Source organism: Saccopteryx leptura, chromosome 2, assembly GCF_036850995.1.
Source record: "Saccopteryx leptura isolate mSacLep1 chromosome 2, mSacLep1_pri_phased_curated, whole genome shotgun sequence".
Taxonomy (NCBI): domain Eukaryota; kingdom Metazoa; phylum Chordata; class Mammalia; order Chiroptera; family Emballonuridae; genus Saccopteryx; species Saccopteryx leptura.
Window position 1 is genome coordinate 342665961 of NC_089504.1, and position 19520 is coordinate 342685480.

General features: G+C 44.0%; 1 protein-coding gene across 4 annotated transcripts in view; it reads left to right on the forward strand.

Moving 5' to 3' along the window:
- The first annotated feature begins 2839 nt into the window (after positions 1-2839).
- The window catches only part of GJC1 (gap junction protein gamma 1), a 49040-nt gene continuing 32359 nt past the window's right edge, over positions 2840-19520 (forward strand). For 3 of the 4 annotated variants that reach the window (XM_066363947.1, XM_066363945.1, XM_066363944.1), the window contains exon 1: positions 2840-3040. The gene's annotated coding sequence lies outside the window, so the exon portion shown is untranslated. Of the gene's footprint in view, positions 3041-3327; positions 3495-19520 lie in introns of those variants that run through there. The other variant, XM_066363946.1, reaches the window with a different exon arrangement.

The following is a 19520-nucleotide window of genomic DNA, read 5'->3' on the forward strand; positions in this document are numbered from 1 at the left end:
GCCACCACAGGTCAGTCCGGTTTAATATTTCAATCAGCATGTATAATGTGTCACCTGTGTTACTTTAGCTAACATGGTTTGTATTTATTTATTTATTTATTTAGTGACAGAGACGGAGGGACAGACAGGAAGGGAGAGAGATGAGAAGCATCAGTTCTTCATTGCAGCACTCTAGTTGTTTGTTGATTGCTTGCTTACATGTGCCTTGACTAGGGGGCTACAGCAGACCAAGTAACCCCTTGCTCAAGCCAGCGACCTTGGGTCCAAGCTGGTGAGCTTTTTGCTCAAACCAGATGAGCCCACACTCAGCACCTGGGTCAACTTTGCTCCAATGGAGCCTTGGCTGGGGGAGGGGAAGAGAGAGACAGAGAGGAAGGAGAGGGGGAGGGGTGGAGAAGCAGATGGGCACCTCTCCTGTGTGCCCTGGCCGGGAATCGAACCTGGGACTCCTGCACGCCAGGCCGACGCTCTACCACTGAGCCAACCAGCCAGGGCCAAATTATTTTTTAAATTTTTATTTATTGATTTTAGTGAGAGATGAAGGAGGGAGAGAGAAACAGACAAACAGGAACATGAGCTGCTCCTGTATGCACCTAGACTGGGGACCAAACCCGCAAGCTTCACGCTTTCGGGCAATGCTCCAACCAATGAAGCTATCCCAACAGGGCTAACATGTTCTTTATTCAAATTTTCACAAATTTACAGTCTTCCACACTTGCCATTTTAAATGCATTGTACCCCGATCTGTGGTTGCTCAGTGGTTAAAGCATCAACCAGGAATGCTGAGGTCCCTGGTTCAAAACCTTGGGCTTGTTGGGTCAAGGCACATATGGGAAGCAACTACTGTTGCTTCTCACCCCTCTTTCTCTCTAAAAAACAAAACATTTTTTTAAATGCACTGTAGCCTGAGCAGGTGGTGGTGCAGTGGATAAAGCGTTAACCTGGGATGCCGAGAACCCTGATTGGAAACCAGAGGTCGCGGCTTGAGCGTGGGGTCTCCAGCTTGAGCTATGAAAAAGCAATCAATGACCAATTAAAAAAGTGCTCCAACTACGAGTTGATGCTTCTCATCTCTCTCCATTCCAGTTTGTCCCAGTCTCTCTCTGGCTCTCACTAAAAAAAAAAAAAAAAAAATGTATAGTAGGGGTAATGTGATAATGGGGGTGGGGAGGCATTGAAAGAATATGGGGTAAAGAACTTAAATAGAGTCTGAGCAGTTAAGTGGGGACAGTACCTGCCCTGGATAAACAGATGTTACTCAGAAGTAGCTGGCACTTGAAAATAGAAGCTCAAAGTGAGCACATTTTTTGACATTTTAGCGAGAAGCCAGAAATACAAGTTTTTATTTTATTTTAATTTTTTTAAAGATTTTATTTATTCATTATAGAGAGGGAAGAGAGAGAGAAAGAGAGAAGGGGGGAGGAGCAGGAAGCATCAACTCCCATATGTGCCTTGACCAGGCAAACCCAGGGTTTTGAACCAGCAACCTCAGCGTTTCCAGGTTGACGCTTTATCCACTGTGCCACCACAGGTCAGGCTATTTTACTTTAATTATAATGGGGTGACATTGATAAATCAGGGTACATATGTTCAGAGAAAACATCTCCAGATTATTTTGACATTTAGAAATACAAAGTTTTTTTTTGTTTTGTTTTAATTTTTTTAATTTATTCATTTTTAGAGAGAGAGGAGAGAGAGAAGGAGGAAGGAGCAGGAAGCATCAACTCCCATATGTGCCTTGACCAGGCAACCCCGGGGTTTTGAGCCGGCGACCTCAGCGTTCCAGGTCGACACTTTATCCACTGTGCCACCACAGGTCAGGAGGAAATACAAGTTTTTAAAATGTGGCAACTTTGTCAGTAGGCCAGATGCCTAGCTCTCAAGTATTCAACCTCTGGACTAGTTGTTATGGACAGGATCCCGCTTTCTGGGTGGAGGTAGGGGGGTTGACCTGTGTAGCAAGTTAGCTCACTTGTTAGAGCTTAATATCCTCTGGTTAAAAGGGTAAAATGAAAGCCTATCCTTTTGTATGGTGATAGTCAAATGAGATAATTTAGGAGTACGGGAGTTGTCAAACACTATATGGAGTACCTTCCCATTTTCTTAGTATGTCTTCCGTTGCTGCTCGCTGATTCACGCTACTTAAACTGTCTACCAGGCAGTTTAAGACTGGAGATTCCTATGCATATAAATTTTTAGGAAGTCTTTAGACTGCTGGGAGGCAAGGGGTTAAGAGGAAATAGCATATTAGGGTCTCGTTAATCCGAGAAATTCAGGAATTCAAATGTATCTAGATAGGCAACTAAAAGTCACTACAATGAAAGGAGCTAGGATGGTTAGCCGACCGAGGACTCTTACGATCCTCGAGTAACAGTAGAGCAGAACCTAAAAAGGGGAATCAGCATCCTGCGTTACACTGGACCAAGGCCTTGGCCGAGTGCACTGAGGACAACTCCGGGACTGACTGGACCCACCGAGAACATCCAGGTAAGGGCGTGTCTTCACCGCGCCGTTAGTGACCCGCTCCAAGTGAAGCCCTGCGGGCGGAGCACTCCCATCCCGGGAATCAAGCTGGAGGAATGCACTGAACCAAAGAAGTCTAAGTCCACCCCGGGTGCAGACTTCACGCGAGTGTGTCCTCCACGCGCCCCGCTTCCGTCGCATCCCGGACCGCCTGGGGATGCACACGATCCGGACCACGGAAAGTTAGACGCTCACGCCACTGCCCGCGGGCTCTGGGATGCCCCCTCCCACCCGAGCGCCACGTGCCGTACGCCACCCCTTCCCAGGCCGCGGCGGGACGCCCCCGCCCCCATCGTGGTGCGTTGTGCGCAGGCGCCTCCCCGCAGGTCCGGGAGGTGGCGGGAGCGGCTTCAGCCTCCGCTGGAGACTGAGGCGAAGGCGGTGGCGGCGGCCAAAAACTAGGAGGAGAAAGAGGGTGGTGGCGATGGCGACGGCGACGCGGGGCACATGAGGCGGCGGCCGGCGGGACGGGCCGAGGCCCGGCGGAGGAGGCGGCTCCGGGGGACCCCGCCGCCCGGTGAGGGGCGACGGCTGGGCCGGCTGAGGAGCGGGCAAGGGGCGGGCCCGGCTGGGGAGGGCTATGGGAGAACTTGTGGGAGGCCGGAGAGGGGCCGCGGAGGGCCGGGGGCCGGGAGAGAGGGGGCTTGGTGGGAGGGACGGGGGAGCCGCCGAGGGCTTCCCGCCGAGCGGGAGAGGCGTAGCCGCCCGCGACCCGCCACCGCCCCCGGCGCGCCCTCCTGCTTTGTCCCCAGGCGCGCGGTTTCCAAATTGGGAGGGAAACGCTCGGGGGTGGGCCCGGGCCGCTGCGGCGGGAGGGAGGCCGGGGAGCCCCAGGGCGCGCACTTCGGCGGCGCCCCGGCGCTGCTGCCCACTCCGCCGGGCGGTTAGGGGCGCAGGGCCGCACCGGGCGCTCCGCGGGCTGCTCTTTGTCTCCGACGCCGAGCCCCTTGACGTTTCTCCCGGCGGCTTGGGTTTGTTGGACTCTTTCCTCTGCCATCTCGGCGCCAGGGCTCCTGCCGGTCGCAAATGTTTTAGAGAAGATTTGGCGCGGGGGCTGAAAGGGGGAAGAGGGTGCTGGGAAATGGGATAGTTGTCTCTTGATTAACACGTTTTCTTAACTTCGAATGATTTCTTCCTACTTAGTGAAAGTTTGGACGACTGTTTTGTTTTTTTCCTTTCCGTCTCCGGATTCAAAATTGAAGAGAAGGCGCTAACGCTGTAATTGTGGACAGTTGTGTGGTTGGCCGCAGCGTTTGGAGCTTTGAATTGAAAAGATTTACGTGAATGTGTGGCTTAGAATTTTTTTCTTCTTTTTTTTTTTTTTTTGCGATTGTTTCTAAGAATGGGATTTCCTTTTCTTTACCAAATGAGTGAGTTTGCAGGAAATTTTGTTCATTGAGAAGTGGCAGCGGTACAGATTTCTTTGTGCTCACGCTTTATTTTGTTGGAATCAAGACGATAGTTTGTGGAAGGAATCGGATAACTAAGAATAAGCTCTGGGTAAGCGTTACCTAGTACGCCTGATAGGTCTAAAATTGTCATACGTTTGTGTTGTGTATACGTTCAAGTGAGTACGTAAGAAAGTGGTATAAAAATCAAACTACAAATGAAAGATTTTAATTTCCTGGTAAACGGATAACAGCATATCTTGAGTACAATAATATCTGTAGAAAAAGGGATTAATAATGTAACTTAGGGGTCAAATCCTTTAACCCTCCCCCCCCAACAAAGCGCTTAGGTATTACTATTCAGAATAAGAATGGAGAAGAATAAACGATTACAGGGCTCCTTACTAAAAACATTTTGAATTGTGTTTACATTTGCCAGGGTTTTCTGGTTTTATTTTTTTGACTTTAGCATAGAGTTGTATATTGTGGTTGCTTTGGATTTCTTAAGTGCTATGTGATGGCACTGTTCTGGGTACAAGGTAAAGAGCTCTGGTAAACAAATCCTGTCTTAATGTTCGCCAGGTTTTTGTGATCAGTGCTTTAGGCAAAGGACATTTTGAAGAGAATGCGTGCAAGTTATATGGAAGTTGCTCTTTATTCTTTGTCATGATTTGTAATGGTTTATTATTTACTAATTGTCTTAAACTGTTGTGCACTTTTTCAAAGCATTTCATACATTCTTCCTAAAAGCCAACGCTTTTAGCTTCTTTTTAGGCTGTGTGACTTTAGAATTGGTTTTCTCCTTGTGTTAGGTAGCTAGCAGTTTTTTTAAAAGGAAGCAAAATAATTTTCTGTTCAGTTTACGAAGATGGAATTGAGTTTTAGCTTTTAACCCATTAAGAAGTTAACATATTTTAAACATAACAATCTTAATAATTTTTATTCTTATTTCTTATTTGTGTAAATTAGCCAAATGAAGGGATACAGGCTCTGTCTCTGATGAGACCCCCGCCCCAATGCTCACCTGTCAATTCAGTAATTGAGGTCCTAGAATACAAAATACATAATTGAAATTGAGTGTCATTCTCTTAATAATTACATAGTTTGTTCCATGCCTAAATCAGTGCAAAGTGGTAAGTACCAACCTGTTTTTTGAGATTTACTCACAATTCAAAATAAATGAGATGTGTTCTTTTCATCATTATTATTGTTATTAATCTGGACAGTAAAGGGCAACTGGGCGTGTAATTCTTTTTTCTGAACTCCTACTTTTCTTGTAGCATAGAAACACGTGTGACTCCTGTCCAAAATATCTGATAGGAAGGTAGTCAAGCCAGGGCCGGATAGCTCGGTTTGTCGCAAAGCGCAGAGGTTGCTGGTTGGATCCCCAGTCAGGGTGCATAAAGGAGCACATCAGTGTTCCTGTCTCTCTCTTTCCCTTCCTCTTTCTAAAATAAATAAAATAAACATTTTTTAAAAAAAGTTAGTCAAAGAAAGGATGGAATTACTTTTATTTTTTGCTTTTGTAGACCATTATTTTGAGAATATGTATGAGAAGATCGATTTTAGCTGATAACCTTTTTTGTGTGTGTGACAGACAGTGAGTCAGAGAGAGGGACAGATAGAGACAGACAGACAAGAAGGGAGAGAGACGAGAAGCATCAACTCTTCATTGTGACACCTTAGTTGTTCATTGATTGCTTTCTCAATGTGCCTTGATTGGGGGGCTACAGCAGAATAAGTGACCCCTTGCTCGAGCCAGCGACCTTGGGTCCAGCTGGTGAGCCTTGCTTAAGCCAAATGAGCCCGCGCTCAAGCTGGCGACCTCGGGGTCTCGAACCTGGGTCCTCCAAATCTCAGTCCGACACTGTATCCACTGCACCACCACCTGGCCAGGCTAACCTGAAACTTATACATAGAAAACAGTTTTGAACTGTTAATATCAGCTAAGTGCCAACAATTGTTTCTCAAACATACTGCTGCAACTGTTGATTTAGTTTGTGTAGAAGGACCTATTCTCTTACTCTGTTAAGTCTGACCTTTACTGTTTTCTAAGCTCTCAAGAATGAATGACCAGTCATTATTGGCTGGCTTACTGGAGTACATCCTTGAGTTTTGCAGATACTGCACTGGCTGACAGCACTTGGGTTTATCGTTCAGACCTGTGGAATGTGTTGCCCAAAGATTTTCCCCCCCTAAGACAAGGATGAGATCTTTTTGCACATAGTATTCTATTTCTAAAGAAATGAAGTGCTCTGTGGAATGAGTGGAGGCCTCATTTAAAGCTTGTTCCTTGAGGCTATATTGCTGTACCACCAGCACAATTTGGACAGAGGTGTTCGGGTGCCCACACATTCATTCAGTGAACTTTTATCTTTTTCAGTCAAGTACTGTGTTAGGCAATGAACTTTGTGATGAATACTATGTGATTTTTGCTTTAAAAATGCTTGTAGTTTAACATGCTAATAAAAAGGTTTAACAATCTGGAAATAATCTAAAACGTTTGAAATAAATGTGTAAGTTTTGATGTTTTGTCTCTATAAAATGGAATAAAGTTTACACATTCCTGTTCTTCTCTAATCTCTAAACCGTATTTAAGTCTATGGTTAAAAGATTATTTTTATCTACATCTTTGTAGAGTTTATCAGGTTTTTAAAATCATTATTACTGATTTTAGAGAGAGAGAGGAAGGGAGAGAGAGAAACATCAATGTGTTATTCCACTTATTCATGCATTCATTGGTTGATTCGTGTATGTGCCCTGACTGGGGATCAAACCTGTAACCTTGTTGTATAAGGGATAATGCTCTAACAAATTGAGCTAACCAACCAGGGAAGATTTATCAATTTTGACTAACTTATTGTTTTTTTTAAAAAAAGATTTTATTTATTGATTTTTAGAGAGAGGGGAAAGCAGGGGAAAGGAGCAGGAAGCAATTCATAGTTGCTTCTCGTATGTGCCTTGACCAGGTAAGCCCGGAAACTCGAACCAGCAACCTCAGTGTTCTAGGTTGATGCTTTATACACTGCACTGCCAGAGGTCAGACATATTGGAACTTAAAAAAAAATTTTTTTATTTATTGATTTTTTTAGAAAAGGAGAGAGAGGGGAAGTCAGGCAGGCAGGGGCAGGGAGGAGCTTCAAAGCATCAACTCATAGTTGCTTCTCCTATGTACCTTGACTGGGTGAGCCCCGGCTTTTGAACCAGTGACCTCAGCATTCCAGGTTGACACCTTATCCACTGTGTCACCATAGGTCAGGTTGAATTTATTGTTACCTAACTGAGTTATACATTTCGTTTTAAAATTAATTTATTGATTGAGGGGGGAAAGAGAAAGAGAGAGCAGAAGCAGGAAGCATCAATTCATAGTAGTTACTTCCTGTATGTGCCTTGACTGGGCAAGCCCAGGGTTTTGTTTTTTTGTTTTTTGTTTTTTTGTTTTTACAGAGACAGAGAGTCAGAGAGAGGGATAGACAGGGATGAACGGAGAGAGATGAGAAGCATCAATCTTTAGTTTTTCATTGCGCATTGCGACACCTTAGTTCATTGACTGCTTTCTCATTTGTGCCTTGATGGCGGGCCTTCAGCAGACCGAGTAACCCCTTGCTCGAGCCATCGACCTTGGGTCCAAGCTGGTGAGCTTTTGCTCTAACCATATGAGCCTGCACTCAAGCTGGCGACCTCGGGGTCTCAAACCTGGGTCCTCCGTATCCCAGTCTGACACTCTATCCACTGCGCCACTGCCTGGTCAGGCAAGCCCAGGGTTTTGAACCAGCTACCTCAGCATTCCAGATCGATGCTTGATCCACTGTGCCACCACAGGTCAGGCCAAGTTATATATTTCTTTTGGGAATATTCAGAGCAAAGTAGATCTGGACTCTTGTCTATTTTTAGGGAATTCTCTTTGACTTATTCTTGGCCCTTGGTTTCCTAATTTCCTATCCAAAGTGGAAGTTTATTTAGATGTAAAAATTTCCTTCCTGCCTTGGCTGGATAGCTTACTTGGTTATAGCATCCACTTGAAGCACAGAATTTGCTGGTTTGATCCTTGGTCACGGCACATACAGAAACAGATCAAAAGTTCCTGTCTCTCCTTTCTCCCTCCCTCCCCCCTCCCTCCCTCCTTCCCCTCCATTCCTCTCCTCTCCCCTCCCCTCCCATCCTTCCCCCTTCCCCTCCTTCCCTCCTTCCCTCCTTCCCTTCTTCCTTCCTTGCTTTCCTTCTTTAAGTGAGAGGAGGAAAGAGAGACTCCAGTATGTGTCCCAACTGCCCCCATCTGGGTCTGATGCTCAAATCAAATGAACTTTCCTCAGTGCCTGGAACAGATGCTTGGATGCTTGGTGCTTGAACCAGTCAAGCCACTGGTTGCTAGAGGGGAAGAGAGAGAGAAGGGGGAGAAGGAGGGAAAGAGAAGCAGATAGCAGATAGTAGCTTCTTATGTGTACCCTGACTGAGGATCAAACCCAGGATGTCTGCATGCTGGGCCAACGCTCTATCCACTGATCCAACTGGCCTGGGTCTCCCTTCTTCTTTCTAAAATCAATAAAATAAACATTTAAAAAAAAGATAAAGAAAATTTCTTTCAGAAATACTCTGTTCTGTTTGGTTCTAGTTTTCCCTTCTTGCTCTCTGGGTGTTTCTTCACACTTCCCCCCTACTCTTTATCAAATCTTTAGTTGTTCTTTCTCAAGTCTCTGTTTTTAGTCTTTCCACTCTAATCTATTCTGTGGCTTCAGTTACCACATGTATTTTGAATACTCTCCAATTTTATGTGTAGCTCAGATCCTTTTTCTGATCACAGTGTCTGTTGAACATCTCCACTTAGATCCTCAGTTTTTTGAATTGGCCCTTGATCACTCTACCCTGGTTGTTTTTTTTTTTTGTTTTTTTTTTTTTTTTTTTTTTTTTCATTTTTCTGAAGCTGGAAACAGGGAGAGACAGTCAGACAGACTCCCGCATGCGCCCGACCGGGATCCACCCGGCACGCCCACCAGGGGCGACGCTCTGCCCACCAGGGGGCGATGCTCTGCCCATCCTGGGCGTCGCCATGCTGCGACCAGAGCCACTCTAGCGCCTGGGGCAGAGGCCAAGGAGCCATCCCCAGCGCCCGGGCCATCCTTGCTCCAATGGAGCCTTGGCTGCGGGAGGGGAAGAGAGAGACAGAGAGGAAAGCGCGGCGGAGGGGTGGAGAAGCAAATGGGCGCTTCTCCTGTGTGCCCTGGCCGGGAATCGAACCCGGGTCCTCCGCACGCTAGGCCGACGCTCTACCGCTGAGCCAACCGGCCAGGGCTGTTTGTTTGTTTGTTTGTTTTTGTGACAGAGAGAGAGATGAGAGAGGGACAGGGACAGGGACAGATAGACGGTAAGGGAGAGAAATGAGAAGCGTCAATTCTATGTTGCGGCACCTTAGTTGTTCATTGATTGCTTTTTAAATTTGAGAATGAACTCAAAAGAATAATCCCCTTCACAATTGATTGCTTTTTTATATGTGCCTTGACCAGGGCTACAGCAGAGCGAGTGACCCCTTGCTCAAGGCAGCGACCTTGGGCTCATGCCGGCGACCATGGGGTCATGTCTGTAATCCCAGGCTCAAGCCAGCGACTCTGCGTTCAGACTCATGAGTGTGTGCTCAAGCCAGCTGGCGACCTTGAGGTTTCGAACTTGGTTCTTTGTGCCAGTCTGATGCTCTGTCCACTGTGCCACCCCATGTTCAGGCTGTACCCTGTTTTATTAAGTGGCTCTATCAACAACCTACTGAGGCCAGATTCATGCCATTTCTCTCCACCTCTGTTCTCCCCAGTCTTGTCTAGGCCACCTTTTCCTATGTCTGTTTCAGTCAATTCTAAATGTTTTCCTTGTTCTCTCATAAAAAGAGAAATTAATATAAAATAATTAAGACAGAAAAAGTAATAATACTACAATAAATACCTATCTTGCAGCTTCTGAAAGAAAACATTACCAGTATCGTTTGAAGTCTTCTGTGTTTTCCTACCTGATTGCATGCTTTCAGCCACCTCCATTGTAGGCTTTTTTTTATCTAGACGTCATTGCCAACTTGAATTTCTTATTCCCTTGCATTTCTTTATACTTTTACTATTATATTTATACCTCAAGCCATATACAGTAAATTCTCACTTAGTATTAACTTAATATCATTGATAGGTTCTTGGAAACTGCAACTTTAAGCAAAACAATGTATAATGAAACCAATTTTACCATAGGCTAATTGATATAAACAAGAATTAGCATGACCTGTGGTGGTGCAGTAGATAAAGTGTTGACCTGGAACTCTGTGGTCACTGGTTTGAAACCCTGGGCTTGCCTGGCACATATGGGAGTTGATGCTTCCTGCTCCTTCCCCATTCTCTCTCTCTCTCTCTCTCTCTCTCTCTCTCTCTCTCCTTTCTAAAATGAATAGTCTAAAAAATATCAACAAAAAATTAAGTTCCTACAGCATATTTTTGGTGACAAAAACATCACCAAAATTCTAAATAAAGACCCAAAACACTTCTAATATTAAACATTGGAATAAATATGAGCTATACAACATATAAGAAAGATTATTAAAAACAAGTAAGATAATTATTTTCATTTTCCAACCTACTTATTCTAGTTCAGGGTTGACAGTGGCCTGAGCCTATCCCCAAAGCTCAGGGCTGGTCCCACCCTGGATTGGAGGACCTTTTATCACAGGGCACGCCCACACTCACTCAGGTTGAGGCAATTTAGACATGCCCATTTTAACTCACTTCACATTTTTGGGTTGTGGGAGGAAACCAGATTACCTGAAGAAAAACCCACACAGATGTTTTAGGGGGGGATACAAACTCAACTCCACAGACAGTGGTCCTTGTTGGGAATGGATTCCTTTTTTCCCTCATCAGTGTAACAAAACAAATGTTATTCAAGGACCTGCTGTACCCTCATCTGCTCTTCTCTCAGCAGAGAATTGTCTTTTTTTTTTTTTACAAAGACAGAGAGTCAGATAGCGACAGAAACGGAGAGATGAGAAGCATCAATCATTTGTTTTTTGTTGCACATTGCGACACCTTAGTTGTTCATTGATTGCTTTCTCATATGTGCCTTGACCGTGGGCCTTCAGCAGACTGAGTAACCCCTTGCTTGAGCCAGCGACCTTGGGTTCAAGCTGGTGAGCTTTTTGCTCAAACCAGATGAGCCCGTGCTCAAGCTGGCGACCTTGGGGTCTCGAACCTGGGTCCTTGGCATCCCAGTCCAGTGCTCTATCCACTGCGCCACCTCCTGGTCAGGCAGAATTGTCTTTATATAAAACAAATTTAATGAAGTCATTTATCTGAAAACTGTTGTTTCTTTTAAAGCTTTCAATCATCATTTTAACAAGTTGTGATTTGCCTTGCCTACTTCTCTAGCATCATTTGTTTGTACTTACTTTTTTGTTATGTATGGTCTAGCCATACTGATTGCCGCCCGCCCCCCATTGAAGGTTCAGAGCTCACCCAAGGGTCTTTGAACATGCTGTATAGCTAATCCCACTGCCTGGAAGGCAGCTCCTCATTCTTCATAATGTGCTTAACTAGCACCTCTGCAGAGAAAACCTCTGATCCTTCTAGATTAGGTTAGGAACCCGTATAAATACACTTTTATAGCACCCTGCACTTCTGTTTTATAGGATTTATCACAATTTTAATTAATTATTTGTATAATGTCTGTTTCACCATTAGGCTGAACTGTATATTCTGTAAAGTCAAGATTAATGTCTTTCTCGGGTAGGCCAGTGTCCCCAGCACCAGCTCATTGTTCATTATATAGTCAACAACTATATGAGTGCTACTAAAATTTCTTTTTTTATTTATAGTTGTTGATTGTATTGTAGTAACTTCTGACAAAGCTTTTGTTTTAACTAGGAGCCTCATTACTTAGTGTGTTGTTTTTTGTATTATTGGTTTTGAATGCCATTGCAATATTAGGTCCTTAGGAACGTAACCAGCCGATAGCTCGATTGGTTACACTTCAGCCTTGTCCAGAGGTGCAGAGGTTGCTGGTTCAATCCCCGGTCAGGGCATGTAAAAGAACAGCTTGATGTTCCAGTCTCTCTCACTCACTCTACCCTCCTCTCTTGCTGAAATCAATAAATGAATTTTAAAAAATACTTACTGATGTAAACTTATAGCAATGGCTTAATCAATCTTTGGGAGTTTTAACAGACTAAAAAATACAGCGATTACCTATGGCAGGCATGGCCAACATATGGCCCGTGGGCAGCATCCGGTCCGCGTAATGGGTTTATGCGGCCTGTGGTTAAATTTTTAATATTCTCCACACGATGCACTGTGGAAATGAAATAAGTGGTACTTTTAAATCATTATACACAAACTACGATATCAAACCATTGTACAACAATGAAAGTTAAAATCTCAGCTACTCAGAAGCAGAAGTGTCTTTGATTATTGAAAATTGAGATATTTAAGAAGATAGTGATACGCAGAAAAGAATTTTGCATGTGACTAATCTAGGGTTAACGTTCAATAATTAGTCAAATGGATTCGCGATACTTCCTTATTTTTTAAAAAAAATTCATTATGAAGATCTACAACTTTTGTACTTGTCTGTGCAATTTTTATAAGCAACTGAAAAATGGAAAATATGGAAATTAAAAAAAAAAAAACTGCCCTGGCCGGTTGGCTCAGCGGTAGAGCGTCGGCCTAGTGTGCGGAGGACCTGGGTTTGATTCCCGGCCAGGGCACACAGGAGAAGCGCCCATTTGCTTCTCCACCCCTCCGCCGCGCTTTCCTCTCTGTCTCTCTCTTCCCCTCCCGCAGCCAAGGCTCCATTGGAGCAAAGATGGCCTGGGCGCTGGGGATGGCTCTGTGGCCTCTGCCTCAGGCGCTAGAGTGGCTCTGGTCGCAACATGGCGACGCCCAGGATGGGCAGAGCATCACCCCCTGGTGGGCAGAGCATCGCCCCTGGTGGGCGTGCCGGGTGGATCCCGGTCGGGTGCATGCGGGAGTCTGTCTGACTGTCTCTCCCTGTTTCCAGCTTCAGAAAAATGAAAAAAAAAAAAATTGCCAAGGAATATTTAGTAATCTTCAGCTCAACTTATATTTGTGAACAAACTTTTTCTTTAATGAATCTAAATAAAAATACAAGATCAAGACCGAATGATTTACATTTGGAGGCTGTGTTAAGAATAGCTACTACATTGCCTGACCAGGCGGTGGCGCAGTGGATAGAGCATCGGATTGAGATGCAGAGGACCCAGGTTCGAGACCCCGAGGTTGCCAGCTTGAGCACGGGCTCATCTGGCTTGAGCAAAAAAGCTTACCAGCTTGGACCCAAGGTCGCTGGCTCAAGCAAGGGGTTATTCGGTCTGCTGTAGCCCCACAGTCAAGGCACATATGAGAAAGCAATCAATGAACAGCTAGGGTGTCGCAACGAAAGGCTGGTGATTGATGCTTCTCATCTCTCTCCGTTCCTGTCTGTCTGTCCCTATCTATCCCTCTCTCTGACTCTCTCTCTGTCACTATAAAAAAAATAAATAAAAATAAAAATAAAAAAAAAGAATAGCTACTACAGCCTGACCAGGCGGTGGCGCAGTGGATAGAGCGTCGGACTGGGATGCGGAGGACCCAGGTTTGAGACCCCGAGGTCACCAGCTTGAGTGCAGGCTCATCTGCTTTGAGCAAAGGTCACCAGCTTGGACCCAGGGTCACTGGCTTGAGCAAGGGGTTACTCAGTCTGCTGTAGCCCCCCGGTCAAGGTACATATGAGAAAGCATTGAACAACTAAGGTGTCGCAACGAAAAAATGATGGTTGATACTTCTCATCTCTCTCTGTTCCTGTCTGTCTCTATCTATCCTTCTCTCTGACTCTCTCTCTGTCTCTGAAAAAAAAAAAAAGAATAGCCACTACAAGTATAGAATCAGATATTTAAAAATAATAGGCGATGTGAAGCGCCTCAACACATCACAGTTTTTTTGTTAATTTGTTGTACTAAATTACTTATATTTATTCTTAAACAAATTACATAATAAAATTTTGTTTACTTAAATGAATCGGTTTTGTATTTAACATTTTTTAATTTTAATATTTCATCCTGCCCATGAAAAAAGTTTTCTTTCTAATCTGGCCCCGGGGGCAAAAACTGTTGGCCATGCCTGACCTATGGTATGGTATGGTATGGTATGGTATACACAGTGGGGATTCTTGCCACACTGAAAGATAATCACGGCTAGGTTTAAACAGAATAAAGAAATTGAAGATTAGATTTTCTTTGACATACTTAACTAATTTTTTGTTTTGAGAGAGGAGGAGACAGACACACAGGTACATCCATCTGCTCCTGTGTGTTCCCTGACTGGGGATCAAACCTGTAACCTTTGTGCATCCGGACAGTGCTCTAACCAACCAAGCTATCTGGTCAGGGCAGTACCTAGTTCTAATTTTAATTTCTTCCCATTTGCTGGGCCATGGGCTAGTAGTATAATATGTCACAAGAAACTGTTCATATTTTACAGTTATACATTAAAGCTGACATTGATTGTTTTGCACTTGACTACTTCACTGACTTTTAAAAAATTACGTTTTGGGCCTGACCTGTGGTGGCGCAGTGGATCAAGTGTTGACCTGGAACACTGAGGTCGCCGGTTCAAAACCCTGGGCTTGGCCCTGACCGGTTGGCTCAGTGGTAGAGCATCGGCTTGGCGTGCAGGAGTCCCGGGTTTGATTCCCAGCCAGGGCACACAGGAGAAGCACCCATCTGCTTCTCTACCCCTCCCCTTCTCCTTCCTCTCTGTCTCTCTCTTCCCCTCCCGTAGCCAAGGCTCCATTGGAGCAAAGTTGGCCGGGGCGCTGAGGATGGCTCCGTGGCCTCTGCCTTGGGCGCTGGAATGGCTCTGGTTGCAACAGAGCATCGGCCCCTGATGGGCGTGCCGGGTGGATCCCGGTCGGGCGAATGCGGGAGTCTGTCTTGACTGCCTCCCCGTTTCCAACTTCAGAAAAATACAAAAAACAAACAAACAAAACCCTGGGCTTGTCTGGTCAAGGCACATATGGGAGTTGATGCTTCCTGCTCTTACCCCTTCCCCCTTCTCTCTTTCTCCCCTCTCTAAAATGAATAAATAAAATCTTCAAAAAAATAAAATAAAAATTGTGTTTTGGGATAGATAATGTACTGTGTACATAGTACAAAATCCTAAAGGTTTAAATATAGTGAAAAGTCTTCCATTATTCCTCTTTGTGTTCAGTCACATGTTTTTTTCCTGCCGAAGCAATTACTGTTTACCTTTTTTGGTGAATTCTTCTAGAGTTAACTATACATTCAGTATTCTCCCACTTATATACATAAATGGTAGCACACTGTACACACTGTTCTACAGCCTGCATTTTCACTAATACAGCTTGGTTTGTTTCATATCATTACAGATAGAGCTATCTCATCCTTTTTGACTAGTAAATGTACTGTAGTTTGTTTACCCGATCCTGTAGTGGTAGACTTTTAAGTTGTTTCCAGTCCATTATTTAACAGTTCTGCAGAGACTATTTATTTTGTATGTCTCTGAGCATATTTATTAGATAAATATTGAGACTCAAAATTGCTAGGTCAAAAGGTGTGTTTATTTGCAATTTTCATCGATATTTCCATGTTGTCTCTTACAGAAACTATACCAGTTTACTCCACCACTTCCAGTAAAGCAGAAAGAATGCCTCTTTTTTTTAATGACTTTATAGACATTTATTTTATTCAGCAAAAGAGGAAGGGGGGGAGAGAGAGAGAGAGAGACAGGAACATTGAGTTCTTCCTTGTTCCTGTATGTGCCCTGACTGGGGGTTGAACCGGTAACCTTTGGATTTTTTCTTTTTTTAAAGATTTTATTTATTCATTGTAGAGAGGAGAGAGAGAGAAAGAAGGGGGAGGAGCAGGAAGCATCAACTCCCATATGTGCCTTGACTAGGCAAGCCCAGGGTTTTGAACTGGCAACCTCAGCGTTTCCAGGTCGACGCTTTATCCACTGCGCCACCACAGGTCAGGCATCCTTTGGATTTTGAGATGATGCTGTAACCAGCTGAACATTCAGCCGGGGTAGAATGCCTCTTTTCTGTACAACCTTCCTTGTCTGATCTGTTACCAGTTTTTAAATCGTTTTGAATTGGATAAATGAAAAGTATTATGTTCGTGTATTTTTAATTGTAAATCTCCATTACAAGTGATACCAAATCTCTTTTTTATTTTTAATTAAGAGGGGAGATAGAAAGACTCCCACATGAACCCCAACCATGATCCACCCTGCAAGCCCACTAGGGGGCAATGCTCAGTTGCTGAGCAACTGAGCTCTTAGTACCCGAGGCATGGCCACAGAGCCGTCCTTAGTGCCTGGGACCAACTCACTCCAGTCCAGCCATGGCTGAGGAGGGAAAGAGAGAGAGAGAGGAGCAAGAAAGGGGAAAGGTAGAGAAACAGATGGGCACTTCTCCTGTGTTCCCTGACTGGGAATCGAACCCAGGACATCCACACACCGGGCTGGCGCTCTTACCCCAGAGCCAACCAGCCAAGGCCACTATGAGAAATTTTAAGCAACTTACATATTCTTATCCCAACAGAAGAATCCATGATATGAAGGAGAGAAAATGAAGTGGAGTGATTAGGACAGGAAATAGAAGTTCTGTAACATTTTCACATGTCAAGTAAACATTTATTAGAACTCACTTGTAGTGGAGAATGATTAAGTTTTTGGTGGCTTTTTTTTTTTTCAGAGACAGAGAGAGACAGTCAGAGAGAGGGATAGACAGGGACAGACAGACAGGAATTGAGATATGAGAAGCATCAATCATTAGTTTTTTGTTGCGCACTGCGACACTTAGTTGTTCATTGATTGCTTTCTCATATGTGCCTTGACCGCGGGTCTTCAGCAGACCGAGTAACCCCTTGCTTGAGTCAGCGACCTTGGGTCCAAGCTGGTGAGCTTTTTGCTCAAACCAGATAAGCCTGCACTTAAGCTGGCGACCTTGGGGTCTCGAACCTGGGTCCTTCCGCATCCCAGTCCAATGCTCTATCCACTGTGCCACCGCCTGGTCAGGCTTGGTGGCTGTTTTAATAACCAATTTTTTGAATAAAGGCAACTCCTTCCAAAATACTGAATATTAGACACTCAATAACCAGCAGATAGAAAAGGGAACAATTATATATTTTAAGAAAATATTGGGTATATTAATTTTCTGTTGCTTTTAAACCATTTTATAGTGAATCCCTAAAGAGATGAGAAAAGTAGCATTATATTAAGCTGCTATGTAAGACATTAAGTCAGAGTACTACTATCTTTTGATATATTCTTATAAATTAAGAATTACCCTCTGGCCTGACCTGTGGTGGCGCAGTGGGATAAAGCGTCGACCTGGAACACTGAGGTTGCCAGTTCAAAACCTTGGGCTTGCCTGGTCAAGGCACATATGGGAGTTGATGCTTCCTGCTCCTCCCCTTTCTCTCTCTCTCTCTCTCTCTCTCTCCCTCCCTCTCTCCCCCCTCTCTCTAAAAATCAATAAATTAAAAAAAAAAAAAGAATTACCCTCTGGACTCACTATTTATATTTTAATTTGAAGTGGAATTTTGTGTAAGCTTTGTCTTGGACCCCCTTGTACAAGGTGGTGTAATAACTGTACCAAAGGTTCTATGAAATAGTTAATGCTGATCAGGCAGTGGCACAGTGGATAGAGTGTTGGCTTGGGATGCTGAGGACCCAGGTTTGAGATAGTTAACGCTTTTCTGTGAAATATATGTTACTTAACTAGGTCTTTATGAATGTATACAAATATTATTAAAATTTGTACCCTGGCCTACTTTTAAATTTCTCTTGGGGCTTTTGCTGCATAGTAATCTTTGCCAACTCGACTATTAACATGTTCATTGTAGAATAGAATACTGAAAAGCAAATAGAAGAGAAATTGTCCGTAAGCCATTGTTAATGTTGGTGTATTTCTGCTGAGGCATATTACATATATTTTATTGAGGTTTTTCTGTTTGCTTGTTTTTTTCTTTTTACTGCATGTGAGCATTTTCCCACATAATGAATGATTCTTTTAAAACAGGTCACAAGTTGGCAGGGTTTATTCAGCTGGTAAGATCTCTAGCTCAATATTATTTAAATAGTTTTTCCTATTAGTTGTCAACTTGAAAAATAAAGGAGATAGGTAGGAGTGTAAGTTGATATAACTCCCTTTGGAAAAGTACTGATCTTCTAAAGCTGACATATACGTACCCTGTGACTAGCAATTTTGCTTCTGGGTACGCAGTGCATATATATGTTCACCAGAAGATGTAAGTAGAATATTTGTAGTAGCATCATAATTGCCCCAAACTGGAAACTGCTTTAATATCATTCAGCAGTGAATGGATAAATTGTGATACATTCACGGAATGGCAAAATAATAAAGCAAATGAACAGACTAGAACTAAATATAACAGGATTGATGACTTTCAACAGATGTTCAGCAAAAGAGGTCAGGTACAAAAGAGTATATATACTCTTTAAAAAAAAATTTTTTTTAAGACTTCATTTATTCATTTTAGGAGAAAGAGAAGAGGGGAGGAGCAGGAAGCATCAACTCCCATATATGCGTTGCCGGGGCAAGCCCCGGGTTTCCAACCAACAACCTCAACATTCCAGGTCGCTGCTTTATCCAGTGCCATCACAAATCAGTATACTCTTTATGATTCCAGTATAAGAGTCTATTCTGTATGATTCTGTTTCTATAAAGTTCAAGAACAGGTTAGACTAATGTCTCAGTGTGGTGTGATACTGTTCCCCAAGGGGCACTTGGCACTGTCTAAAGACATCACTGGTTGTCAAAATTGGAGGAGGCAGAGATGCAAAACATCCTATGGAACATTAAAACAGTTTCCCACAACGAAGAATTATCCAGAATGTCAATAGTACCAAAGTTGGCCCTGGGCTAAACTAATTTCTACTATTAGAAGTGAGGGTGCCTGGCCTGACTGTGTGGTGCGCAGTGGGTAGAGTTGGCCTGGGATACTGAGGACTCAGTTTTGAAACCCCGAGGTTGCTGGCTTGAGCACGGGCTCATTGGTTTGAATGCTGGCTCATCCAGCTTGAATGTGGGCTCACCAGCTTGAGCACAGGGTGTTGGCTGGAGCGTGGGATCATAGACATGACCCCAAGGTCACTGGCTTGAACCCATGGTTGCTGGCATGAACAAGGGGTCACTGGCTCGGCTGGAGCCCCTTCCCCTCAAGGCACATAGGAGAAAGCAATCTGTGAACAACTAAGGAGCCGCAGTTGAAGAATTGATGCTTCTCCTCTCTCTCCCTTCCTGTCTGTCCCTCTCTCACTTTCTCTCTCTCTCTCTCTTTCTTTCTTTCTCTCTCTCTCTCTTACACACACACACACACAAAGAAGTGAGGGTGCCTGACCTGTGGTGGTGCAGTGGATAAAACATCGACCTAGAACGCTGAGATTGCTGGTTCGAAACTCCAGGTTTGCCCAGTCAAAGCACATACGGGAAGAAAACGAGTTGATGGGTCCTGCTCCTTTCCCCCTTTCTCTCTCTTTCTCTTACCTCTCTCTGAAATCAATAAGTAAAACCTTTAAAAGACAAAGATATCTTTTAAAAAATGTGAGG